Raw genomic sequence first — 13,646 nt, 5'->3', positions numbered from 1 at the left:
GGCAACTAAAGGTTACCGTTGTTAACATTTTGGCATATGCATTTCTAGTCATATGAACACACTAATGTTTTTGGACCTCTTGCTAGATTTAGCATCTTGCACGCCTTATGTAAAGTAGCTCCAACCCTGTGTTGGAAGAACAGTTATTCTCCCCATTTTACAGATGGGGAAATTGAGGCCCAAAGAAGTTAAGCAACTTGCTGAAGGGCACAAAGCTAGTGAATAGTGGTGCCAGGATTAGCTCGCAAGTAGGCAGATTGCAGAGTCTGGGTTCTGAAAATATATTTAGAGACATTTTCTTTTTTCTGGGAGTTCTTTTTTAACATCTGCAGTAACAACACAACCACTTTAGATTTGTAAGGGGTCTCAGAAGTATGGTTTTAAGAGTATTCAGTACAGTATCAGAAGATTCCCAAATGGTAAAACAGTGGCTGTTTATAGAGGCCATTCACCTGCTTCAAAATTCCCACACTTGGGTGCAGACAAAGGAGCAAGGTTGGAGATATTTGAGGGGCTGGTACTTTGTGGACCCAGAGATTCCTAGAAACAAAATCCTACTCTTAGGAACTGCCTGCCCAGCTATCCTTTCAGGCCATTTTTCTCCCACTGGGCTTAGTGCAGTCTGGTCCTGGAAAAGACTGCAGTTCACACTCCCTGGTTTGGTGATTCTGGCCCTTGCCATCTTCCAAGGGCCACAGCAGAAATTCACACAGCGTCACCAAAGCAGAGAGCACCAACGCAGGCTGGGAGGGACTGAGTTTATACCTGCTCAGGTAAAAGCAGATGAGAAGAAGGGGAGCAGAGTAGAGGGTTAACTCAGCTGTCAGTAAACACCTAAGAATCTCAAAGAGATGGCAAATTCAGGGTGACCTTCTCTTTATTAAAGAAAGTTTTTCAATCTTTCAAAAAAAAATCAGAAAATCCACTCTAGAATGTGCTTAAGCAGAGAATCCCTCCAGTCCAGTAAAATAAGATTTAATTTACCTTAGACTTTTTAGTTTATCCCAAATCTCACAGAAGCATTGTTATCACCAAAAATAATTTTTTAAAAGTTTACTGGAATTGAAGTCAGGCTGGGAGTCCTAAAACTACTCTCCACTTCAAGGAGCTATAGAAACTAGAGGGAACAAACTCTCAGCTTCCTTCTCCCCTCAGGAGAGTTTTCTTCCGGACAGCCTGGTAGCCACCTAGCGCCTGGGCGGCAGCTCCGAGCAGACCCACGGGGAGTGTCTGTAATCATCTCTGCACCATCAACTGTTCTATCAGTTGGTAATGGTTTTCTGATCATTTAATGTGACAAGCTCTTACACTGTGCCATTCTGTTTCTCTGGGCTCAGTTATTGCACATGAACCTGTACTTGGGGAAACAGTAACCAGTCATTCTGACAGGAGTGTAGTATTCTGATTTGTGGCCCTTTGGTGGGGCAGAGAGAGGACAGTCACACACTGCTGCTTCAGGAGCATTCCTCGAGTTTTGCCTTTAGTGATGAAGCAGAATGGCGGCTCATGGGCCCTTATAGGGCTCTACATTATCCCAATGGGAATTCATTTTTATCCCTTCCCACTTTGTATCTAGTGGCATTTCCTCTGGCAAATTTAGGACCTTGTTGGCATTGACTAAAGCAGGTCAAAGAAAACTGGTTTTAAAACATACATGGAGAATCATCCTCAAATTTCTCTCCCATTATCCAGAAGAGTTGAAGGATTTAAAAAAAAAACAAAGAATATCAGAAATGCTTTGAAGGAGAAATATTGGGTCTCAAACAGAATTAATGTTTTGTTTCCCCCTTTAAGGAAGCTTTTGGGACATAGAAATCAGATAGTATCCACATGTGTCTTCCATTTAAGGAGATGCACTGTGGTAGAGAAGAATAAAACTATTATTCAAGGGGGTCAGAATATTTGGCGCAGAATCACTTGAAGGTTTCTTGCATAATAGGAAAGAGACCCTCTGTTGTCTTCTACCTGTTGAACAGATCAAAACCATTGCACAGCAAGGTTCTAATATTTAACTACAAATTCCATCTATTCTTATGAGGATGTTGGAGTATGCTCTCACTTTGAGATGACTAGTCACTCTAGAATAGGTGCAGCCTCTGTAATCATGGACCTCCAGAGATTGTCACTCTCCTCATTACAAATTTGTATCCATACAGACATAGGTGCTTAAGAGTGAAGGTCCTAGAGCCAGGTGACCTGGGTTCTAATCCTGGAGCTGCAACTTTCTATCTGTATAATGTCAGGCAAATTACATAATTTTCTTGTCCCTCAATTTTCATATTTGTAAAGTGGGGACAGTAATAGTGCCTACCTAATGGATTAATGTGAAAATTAAAGGAGGTAGTTGATGTAGGCACTTAGGATAGTGCTTAATAAACACTGCCGATTATTATTAGGTTGCTCTCTTAAAATTAGCCTATGCAGGAAGGATAATGAGATGAGAATCATAGGTGCTTTTTTGCTTTAATGTCTGCTGAGGGCCTAGCATTCAACAGCATATATTAGAGGGGGGAACACTGTTCTCTTGCTTTCTTTTTTAAAGCATGTTAACCTTTACCCTTCAATCCAGCTCTTTGCTGGGAGGGGAACTCCATTGAAGAATGATTGGATCTTCTCTGGGGCACAATCTTACTGGCCTTGTGGGCTACCAGAGGAAGCAGGATGGTTTCCAGCATATGTTAAAGTTGCCATAGGCCAAGCCCTTGTGTCTAAAGTTAAGGATGGCTCACTGAGGAGGCCTTTCTTAGGCATGTCCTCCAGTGGCTGGTAACTGCTGGCTCCTTTGTCCCAGGGATGAAAATCATAGTCTCAGGATATACTATGAAGAGAACAGAGACAATATGTACTCTGGTTAAGCCCTCCTAGATAACAGGATGGGCTTGGGCATCTCACCCAATTTTTGACAATCTTGTAAATTAAACATTAACCAACCTCTCAGCATATCTTTGAGCCTTGTCAAAACAAGATCTGATCTATTAGCCTATTTCTCAGATCCGTCTCTTAATAGGCTCATGGTAAGAGCTAGAAGAACAGAGATCCTGTCTCCAGTTCCATGTGTGACTTCTGGGCTCCCCATACCTTGCTCCATTCCATAGCCCCCACTGCAATAAACACTTAGAGACCAACCTTTCACAGCAGCCTTACGATGGGCTACCAGGGTCTAAGGCATGTGAAATGCACTTGTTCAAGGTCAGAGAGGTAGCCAGTCACAGCCAGAAATAGCACTCAGGGCTCCTGACTTGAAGTCTCCTGCTCATTACTCTAGACCATGCCACCGCCCTTTGACTGGTAAGTGCATCTTCATCATAACACGTACCTAATCAGGCACCTAAATTGAGCTGATGCAAATGTAAATATGGTTTCTCGAAACACTCTAGTGGTAATGTTCCATTCTCTCTTTGCTACAAATCAAAGTAATGAGCAGTCTGGTTTTTTTTTATTTCTTTTTTGTATTAAGGTTTTAATAGAGAGATAATCATGGGATTGGAAGAAATCCAAGCCACTATGATGAAACACTTAAAACTCGGAGAGAATACATTAACATTAACAGAGAAAGTTGGAAATCATAGAGAATGATGAGTGGTTGGGAGGAAAGCAATGCTGGATGCAATTCCAAAATATTGACCTAAGTCCTTATTACATCTATGTCTAGCTACCTCTTTTTGGAAAGGGTTGGTCTGGGGATACATTAGAAGCCAAATGTTAGAAGTCAAAACAAAATAGAATTAAATAAATATCTTTATTGACTAAAAGGGACATCATAGTCTTATCACATTGTGGGATATGTATGCAGATTTGTAGAACAAAACTGAACACTAAGAAGCTGTAGGGCTACCAGGGATATAATCAGGTGAATGAGGCAGTAAACAAGGCACCAGAGCAACAACCCTAAGAAAGAATATCTGGAATTCATCAGGATGAAAAATAAGACTTGGCAATGGCTTAGACGTGAAGGAAGTGCTCACCTAATTTTTGGCAACCTTGTAAATTTTGCTGACCAACCTCCCAGCATGCTCAAAGTGCAGTCTTTGGACCAGCAGCATTAGCGTCGCCTGAAAGCTTGTTAAAAATCCAGAACGTCAGGCTTCTCTCCAGACCTAAGGAATTAAAATCTGCATTTTAACAGGATCCCCAGATGAACAAGATGGCATCAGAGCTTGAGGAGTACTGCACTTGTCTACACTAAGTATTTGGAGATGGAGAGGGGAGCAAAAATGAAGAGGGTGGAGAAGCACAGAACGTGTACTGGAAAGACAGCACCCCCCATGATGCATTTGCAGCAGTGAGACTATTTACAGGAGGCACTGCAAATAAAATAAAATAGGAGACCAGAGACGGTAAATCTAGGAGTTATTAGTGCCAAGACATATGAACTCATAAGAGTAGGTACAGCAGCTGGGAGAAAAGTTGAACAGCAGAAAAGGCTGGAGGGCCTAGAAGCAGCCTGTGGGTGCCTCCCGGGAGATGGGGAGCTGAGGAGGCAGACAGCAGCTGTGGAAGCAATCACAGGAGGAGCTCCAGAGCTGATTTATCATCCGGACCACGTCTCTCTGACTAACAAATACTGATTTGGATAAACAGCGAACCCTGGGAGAGGCACCATCTCCAATTAAGAGATCACAGTCCACATAAATAAACGGCAACCAAAGACAACTTCAGTCTGCCTAGGTAAATCCCAGTGATTTCCAAGGTGTGCATTACAGTCACTGAGGTAGAGAAAGACTACATTATCGCACGGCTGCAGGCCTCCAGAAGGGAAGCTGTAGTTCTCAGGTGGATGGGAAAAAGGAAGGAGGTTAGCTCTTCTGCATAAACCACCCGGCCCAAAGTAAACTGGCTGATCTCTGATCTTCTCACTGGGTTTGTGTTTTGACCATAAGGGAGTTTCTTGAGATGCAAGGAGATAAAGGAATGTACACAAACTGGAATTGTGATTTAAATTAGAGTGAAATTAGAGGCAATATGGCAACAATGAGCCTGCAGTTCTGGTCACAGGCACTATTTCTCAGTCCACAGGAGTGAGAAGGTAGGAGAGGGACAGAATAAAATGTTTAGAGGTTGCTTAAGCGAAGAGTCCAGTACTGCCTAAACACACAGGCCCTATAACATAAATACCTAACCTAGCACAAGGCATCTTAGGCCTTCCACCCAAGGAATTTTAACCCAGAAGTATCTGGACGACAAGCCCAGCATGTCCTTATCCTTGGGCAGAATTCTGTTTCCACTTCTGGCGTAGAAACATACCACATCTGTGCAGCAGACCCATATGGAACCCTCTTATGTGCATACAAAGAACCGAATGAAAAGGCATTCTGCTCTCTTGGAGCAAGGAGAAATATTACATAAACAAACAGCTATAATTCAATAACATAACTAGAGACATAGTCATTCATTCAACACCCATTTCTGAGGGCCAGCTTAGTGCTTATTATTTCACTAGATTCTGATAACAGACTATAAACAAGGTGGACAGAGTTCTTGATCTGATGGCACTTACAGATAAGTAAGCAAGTGCTAGATTGCTCTGCACAGAAAGGTCAAGGAAAGCTGGAATAAAAAGTAACACATAGGCAAAACCAATGGATGACTGGAGACTCCAGGTGGAGGCTTGTGGAATGGTGTTGTAGTCACAGGAGCCATGTAACCAAAGGCATGGGAGCACTAGGTGTGGTTTAAGAACTTAACCAGTCCCATGTCAAGAAGTGCATGACGATGCCTCTCCTTTCCCTGTTCTTCCCCACTGGTTATTTATGCCATATTTTGTCTCTCTGAAATGCCAAAAGTGTCTCTTAGACACTGATTTCTTCCAGGGTGCAAACAAACAAACAAACAAACAAAAAAACAAAAAGAAAACATAAAACAAAAACAGAAAAAAAACTCTCACCTGAAGAGGCATGTCATTTTCTAGTATTAGGGGTAAGTAAAATGAAGTAAAAATCACTGCATGTGTAGAGAAAGTAGGACCAAAAGCAACTCCTTACATTTCTGCTTTGGAAAAATGGAGCGTGAATTCTCACCTGGTGAGAAGATGGTACATAGTGCTGTAAGGTCCTATGAGACTACTGGTTCAAATAAAAATTGGCATCATTTATGCTTGAGCAATTGGATTCAGGGTAAGGTTACCACACCGTACGTTTGCACACTTGGTCCTCTCTCAAGTATTTATGGAGCATCTCCTTCGTGCAATGCATTATTCTAGGCACTATAGCAGAACATGAAAGACAGACAAAACAGGATACTACTGATTTCTGGGAGATTAGCAGTCCAGTTTGAGTGACAGCATACACACCAGAAAACGCATTGGGATGCATCACCTCAAATGCTAGAAAGAAGACATTTAATACATTCTCAGTGATTGATGGACAGGTTTGGTCTATGGATGCTGTGTCAGAATGAATTCTCAGGATGCCAGTCCCAAGCATCCCTAGGACACAATGGCTCTTGCCACACATTTTCCCATGTCTTTGGTGGCTATACCCAGGTTAGCCACCCTGGCTTGAGATAAGATTGCAAAGTTGATCTGTGAAGAGAAAATGTGAAAATAAAAATTTGGAAGAAACGAAGGGAGCATTCAGGATGGCCAAGGTGGGCAGACAAGATCAGTTTTGTTTTCAGATGAGATTTGGTAAGAGATCTTGAGTCAGTCAGGCAGAGGAAAAGAGGATTAAATTTTGCTTCGAGAAATAATTAATTTTATTCATGAATGAATTGCTTCTTAGAGACATGTGTGTGTGTAAAAAGGAGTGAGGTAGACTTCATCCAGAAACTGTCACGACACAGATACAGGCCAACAGGGACGCTGTCTAGTCATACGGTCTTTCTCTCTCTCTCTTTAAAGAGAATAGCTTTTTCTAGGTCAAGGATTCTCAATATTTTTTTCTTTATTCAGCTTCTGCCACATTTCTCTCACCCCAGAGCTTCCCACATATCCCACAAGAAAATCATTTCAGTACAGGGAGCTTAGAACAGTGAGTGGCACAGGGTGGGGTGTTTCTTCATTCAGCCCATGTTTATTTAGGATTTGTGTGTCTTGGCCACTCTACAAGGGCTGGGGACACACCCTGAAGGAGACAGAGCCCAGGCCTCAGAGAGCTCTGCTTTCCAGGAAGATCCATGTATGCAAAGGATTAGAAGTGGGCGAGGCATGTGGTATAATAAAAAGTCTGGGTGAGAGGAGCTTGGCTCCCATGCTAGTTACCATCTTCTCCTCTGGGAGTAGAAACAGCTGAATCTGCTCACAAGGAACTGAAGATAAGTTGGGCTGCAGACAACAGCTTGGACCTGAGTCAGAGCTGGCAATGCCAGTCCTACAATCCTGCCTTTGCCCCAAACTAAAGTCAACTGGGTTGTCCATCAGATTGGTTTGACCAATCCTAAGTGAAGCAACTAGAGAACCCAGCACTGGATTGTGGGGATGGGACAAGCCAGAAACCTCAGAGGGACAGCTCTGCCAAGTGAGCTGATCGTGAGGAGGGGGACATGATCAGAAGCGTTTCACATTGCCGGGCTTGAATGTCCAAGAGACAAGAGCCTTTTGTGAGCTGGGATCTGAATCCATGCACTCTACACAGTATTGAGAAATATGGATGAAAACAGCAGGCTTTCGCCAATCTCCCCAATTCTTCCATGGGAAGAAAAGAGTAAGGTGATAAAGAAAATAGATGGTATGAAAAAATAAAAAATAGTTGGTCAAAATTTCTATTTAACTTAGGGAAAGCAAGCATTCTCCCTGTACTATGAGATATTAATGACATTAATGAACACTAGTAGCTAACATATATTAAATGCTCATCATATGCACAACATTTTACTAAGTACTTTATTAACATTAATTAAAATTATCCTAGTAAGAACCCTGCGAGGGTGTGCTATTTGTACACTGGTATAACAGATGAGGACACTGAGTTTTAGAGGGTGTCACACAACTGATAAGAGGAAAAGCCAGCACTCAACCAATAAGACAGGGAACCTGTTCATTAATGATCATTATTTAATGAAATAAATCACTGAGCCTGGGCTTGCTCTGAGAGAAACAGTGTCTCAGGTTGTGGCTGGGGCTCTTTGCCCTTCTTTCTTTAGGCATCCTGGTAGGTCTTTGAGATGCAGAAGACAGGCCTCAGAAGGCTGGAGGGTGACCCATCTCCCTCAAAGACCCTGTCGTTCTCTCTTTCCACAAGAGTTTTCCATCTGTGCTTAGGCTCCGGGGAACCCTGAGTGGGAGGAAGCCACAGATGGATCTTCCTGAAACAATGCACCCACAGCAACTTCTGTATGTGTTGGTTGTGCACTGCTGGTGTGTTTCTACAAGGGTGCGATGTAAATGGAATTTCTGTAAATCAAATCCTCTACTGGAGGAACACTTAATGCCATTTCCAAGATGCAGTATCTTACTTCTTGCCTGGCCATGGCTTATAAACATTCAGTGTTATGTAAATCCCTACTGCCTGACTTTAGAATCAGGTAGGTACTGATTTGTAAACACACATGTCCACTTGGAAATGTCTTATGATGTCAAGGAGTATTTTCATAAATCCAGAAGAAACTTTTGGCATTGCATGCAATCTCTACTGATTGGTCTACTTGGTAAATTTGAATTTTCCTACAGCGATGAGATTGGTGTATGCTCTGTTATAGTCCCACTTGCCTTCACATCCACAGCACTCAGGTGAAGCAGTGAGAGAGACATAGAGGCTGAGGCCCCTGAGTATATTTTAAGATTTGTAGGCATAGTTGTGTGCAGATTAGGGCTGTTATATATGTTGGGGAAGATGCAGGAATCTGGCAGGGGTTCCCAACCATGTCTTCTCCTCTGTACCTGTTTAATGCTCTATGATTCTGCCACCCTGCCAAGCTCTCCTCTGAGCCAAGAAGTGTGCCTCTTCCTCCTCCCCTGCAAAGAGCAAATAAGCTCTGGATGTGACAGTGAATCAGAGTGAGTAAGAAGTCTTACTGGCTGGGCAGGAGGCCTGGTGAGAGAAAAATGAGGTAGCCAGAACTGCTGCTCACCAAGTCCTTTGTTATGAGCCTCAGTGCCCTAGAGAATCCTCATGTTCCTTGTCTCCCAGGAGAGCCTCTGCCTTACTTGGGGACACACTGGTGACAAAGGAGGGACAGGAAGAAAGTCTCTTTGGGGAATGAGTTCTCCTGGATCCACAGAGGCATATAAACACCTAATGATCCCTTGACATGAGTTACACAGTTGGTTTACTAGTAACACAGGTAAACTTTAGCATCATAAGCCAGCCTCTTGCTTGGCTGGTTCTGTATATGTTCTAAATTGTGAGTCCGATAAAGAGGGCATTACCTTGATTTGATCATTACATGTTGCATACCTGGACTGGAATATTACACTGTACCTTATAAATGTACAATTATTATATGTTGATTAAAGAATAATTTTAAAACTTAAAATTCAGCAAACTACCCTTAACTTAAAAAGAACTACACTAAAAAAGAGGAGTAGAGAGGAAAAGAGGCTGTGAGAGTCCCTGAATGTTGGCCTGGTTCATTGAGAAACTCAGGAACAAGTGGAACTCCATAAAAGAAATGTGACTGGAGGCTGAGAATACATTATTTTGTCTTCTGCAACCACTAGGATAGATGTGTGCATGTTGGTGCCTGCATATCACAGTCAGGCTAGAAAATGAAATCTGAGAAGGGTTTATTAGCCTGGGGACAAGAGGCCAAAGCTTCACAGCGTTTGGGCGTGGAAGGAAGCTTGACAACGTGGGATGGCAAATCAGGGCTAAGTGATGCCAGAATCTGTGAGTTAGAAGGAAACTTAACATCACTTATTTCCAAGCCAGTGAAGACAACCACTCTGCAGACACTCAAGAAGGTGGTCAATCAGTGCTAGCTTGAACGGTTCCAGCCATGAGGTGTTCACTGAAGCCAATTTTTATTCAGCAGCCTAAAACATTATGAAGATCTTTTGGAAATTGAATCATAGTCTCTCTTCCCATAACCTTCCCTTATTGGTCCTGATTTTGCTTTCTTTTATTTCTCTAGAATAATTCTAACAGTCTTTTCCTCACAATAGGGCTCTAGATATTTGAAAACAGTTACTATTCTCCCCAGTTCCTCGTCAGCACTTTGTAACTTCCTTCCAGAGGTTCTTTCCTCCTCCTTCCCCTCCTCTCTCATTCTCTTTCACAAGCTGTCCTTCTTTGTTTTTCCCCAACTCTCCCTTTTCCATCTTTCTTCATAAAGAAAATACATGAGACTTATTTTGACATAAGGTTTTTCTTCCTAAACCAATTCTGACTCCTAGGGAGCTTGCTTGCTTGCTCACACTTCAAAGTACTCAAGAATTTTGTCATGGATCAATATCAGTTTTTCATTTTAGAGTTTTTCAGGTCAGGCATTTTCCTCTCCCCAGACTTCTTTAACTTCTTGCATTCTGTGCCATTGTTGAAGACTAGCGACAGTGATGCCAGGTCACAGGCACACTGCAGGACACAGGGTGACTCTTCTGGAGTTGAAATCTCAGTGCTTCGAGGAATGTTGGAAATATGCTGGAGTTGTGTCTAGAGAATAGAGGTTTCTCATCCAAGTTCAAAGATTATATCCAGCTGTTATTCAGTTTGCTTTTGTATACCTAGATTTAGTTTGTGTGGTAAAATCATAGCCAGAGCTGAACTCATGAGGTCCTAATACACCTGTATCGCCTACACTGTTTGCCGTGCTTCTGGTATGAACAGCCACCTGGCTTTCTTAGCTAAGGGGGAGCCTATTCACATGGAAACAAGGCTACGTGATTAAGGGAGAGTCTAAAAACAAGGTTAGGTATTACATTAGCAGCCGCAGGGCCAGGTGGCCAGGGAGAGACAACCTCTTGAGGATCCACAGCTGTTAACCTTAAAGTGTTAATTGAACGCAGACCCTGAGAAAAGCAACTTCCTAGGCATGCAAGTTGAGACAAAATGGTGAAGTATGACCTCCTGGGTACACTCCACTGGAAAAAGGAAGAAAGCCTCAGATGGGCATGCATACGACGCCAGGTCACAGGCACACCGCAGGACACAGGGTTACTCTTCTGGAGTTGAAATCTCAGTGCTTCAAGGAACATTGGAAATGTGCTGGAGTTGTGTCTAGAGAATAGAGGTTTCTCATCCAAGTTCAAAGATTATATCCAGCTGTTATTCAGTTTGCTTTTGTATACCTAGATTTAGTTTGTGTGGTTAAAATCATAGTCAGAGCTGAACTCATGAGGTCCTAATACACCTGTATCTCCTATACTCTTTGCCGTGCTTCTGGTATGAACAGCCACCTGGCTACTGTAACTCCTGCCTCTTCTCCATTCTCTCCCCATCTGAGTTGTGTGGCTTCCATCTCAGAACTGCCTTTCAAATCCAGCCCCTTTTCTTTTCCCCTGGCTTCATTGTCTACCACTTGTAGTTTCCTTGCTTCTCTAATGCAACCTGCCTAAGTCCCTGTTGGTCTGTCTGTACCCAAAAAATAAAACCCAAACCCATTTTCTTAGCCTAAAAGTCACTTCCAAATCCATTCATTCCCTATTTCAACAAATAGTCAATGAATACTGACCCTCTGCCATTGATTGTGCTCCACCGTTTCTTCCTGTGTTTCTTTTGTTCCAGTCCCAATGAATACCTCCGATTTGCCCAGACACAGAAGGCCCCCTTGTTGTCCTGTGTCTTTCCATAACCCATTTCCTCTACCCCGAAAGCTCTTTCCATCTTCTCTGAGCACCTTCTCACCTTTCAAACTCATCTAAATTATCATCGCCATGTGAAGTCTTCTTTGACTCCTACAAGGGTTAGTTTCTCCTACCTATGATTCCCCATCAGTTTGTTTGTAGTTTTGCCATACGAACTTATTTTTGTGCACTCGTTTATTTCTCTTTGCTCTTCACTAGGCTCGGAGCTCCTTCAGGCAAAGAACATGTTGTATTTCACCTTTATATCTCCTGACCCCAGCACCATGTCTGCCACACATAAGGGCGTAATAAGAGGATGAAACCATTCTGTAGGAGCAGGATATTCTGGGATGAAATTAGATGAAGGAGTAAACAAGTGGTTGAGACTCAAGGCTCTGGAATCAGACTGACTGGGTTAAACTGCAGTTTAAATTGCAGAATCAGACTGACTGGGTTAACTGCAGTTTAAATTGCAGAATCAGACTGACTGGGTTAAACTGCAGTTTAAACTGCAGAATCAGACTGACTGGGTTAAACTGCAGTTTAAATTGCAGAATCAGACTGACTGGGTTAAACTGCAGTTCTGCTGCTTTTAGTTGTGTAAATTATTTTGCATCTCTGAGCCTCATTTTTTTTCTCATTAGTAATATTGGTGGAATAATAGTACTTTCTTTATAGGATTATTTAGTGATAACTGAAAAAAAAAGATTTGGTTTATTTCAAGCTAAATGCTTATTCTTTTTGTGAGGGGTCACCCATTAGTAAATATGAAAAAAAGTGAGAAATCTAGAGAAGAGTACAGGGAGAAAATAAAGAGATTAATTGAGAAAGAAGAAAGAATAGGTAGTCTTACTCTATCAGATTTGCTTTATGCATAGAACTCTGTACATTAATCAGATTTATCACTTACAGTCTACATACTGCTCTCCTTAACTGTAGCTTGAGTTAATCTAGCCACTGATTTTATAGTTATAGATAGTTCAAAATAAATCATTAACAGTGACAGGTATTCTCCCCATAGAGCACGACTCACACACCAAGATCCCACAGCATAAAAGACAAGGGCTCAAGACCAATACCATCTCCCCCTAGACCCAGAAAGCAAGAAGAAGGGAGACCACATACAGGATTGTTGCTGAGCTGAGAAGTAATGGGAGCATGGCTGCTTGAACAATAATTGAACCCTTATCCAGCTAGGCAATACAGTTAAGAGATCAAGAGCCAAGATGGTTTCATCAGGCTAGAATATTGGATAGATACAATCAAGACAGTATTAGTCAAAGTAGGCTAACTGCTGAAACAAACAGTCTTCAAATCTGAGTGACTTAATGAATGTTTATGTTTTTGCTCATGTCACACTACAATACAATTTATGAGAGACATAAAAGGAGATTGCTTCATGAAATCAATTCAGGACCAAGACTCCTTCTGCCTCATCACTCTGCCATCCCTTAGGGCCTCAGAGTCCTGGATCCTGGTAGACAAGGGAAGAGAAACAGCATGAAGGATTTCATGAGAGGTTTGATGGTATAGACCTGGACTCATATTCTACTGTAGAATTCAGTCACATGGCTATGTTTAAATGCAGAAGAAGCTGTGGGGGTGGGGGTGGGAAATTGTCCATCTGTGAGCCCAGGAGGAAAATGGAAACATCTTTGGAAACAACTTGCCAGCCTCTGCCACAAAGGGTGGAATGCAAAAAGAGGGTGAAATGTAAAGCCCTAAATTGAAGTTAAAAATGTCAGTGTCACAAATATAAGAGACCTGACTTGACTGTGATACTTGAGAAAAAAAAATTCTGGGTCTGGAAAGAAATATGGGATACCAACTGATGATATGATTACTGTTAGCAAGGAATATTTTTATCTTTATAAAATGAATGTAATATTCAAGTGCATTAATAAAAAATATATAGCAGCAACAGCATAGACTGCCTTCACCTCTTACTTATCTTTGTGTCCTTGTGTGTGTTATCTGAGCCTCCACAAGC

At 42.1% G+C, this 13,646-nt stretch overlaps 1 protein-coding gene across 2 annotated transcripts in view; it reads left to right on the top strand.

Annotated features, from left to right (window-relative positions):
- Positions 1–13,646, top strand: part of BRINP2 (BMP/retinoic acid inducible neural specific 2) — a 109,767-nt gene that overhangs the window by 58,443 nt on the left and 37,678 nt on the right. The window lies entirely within an intron of this gene.

Source organism: Papio anubis, chromosome 1 (assembly GCF_008728515.1).
Source record: "Papio anubis isolate 15944 chromosome 1, Panubis1.0, whole genome shotgun sequence".
Taxonomy (NCBI): Eukaryota; Metazoa; Chordata; class Mammalia; order Primates; family Cercopithecidae; genus Papio; species Papio anubis.
This window is presented reverse-complemented; position numbering and strand designations above follow the sequence as displayed.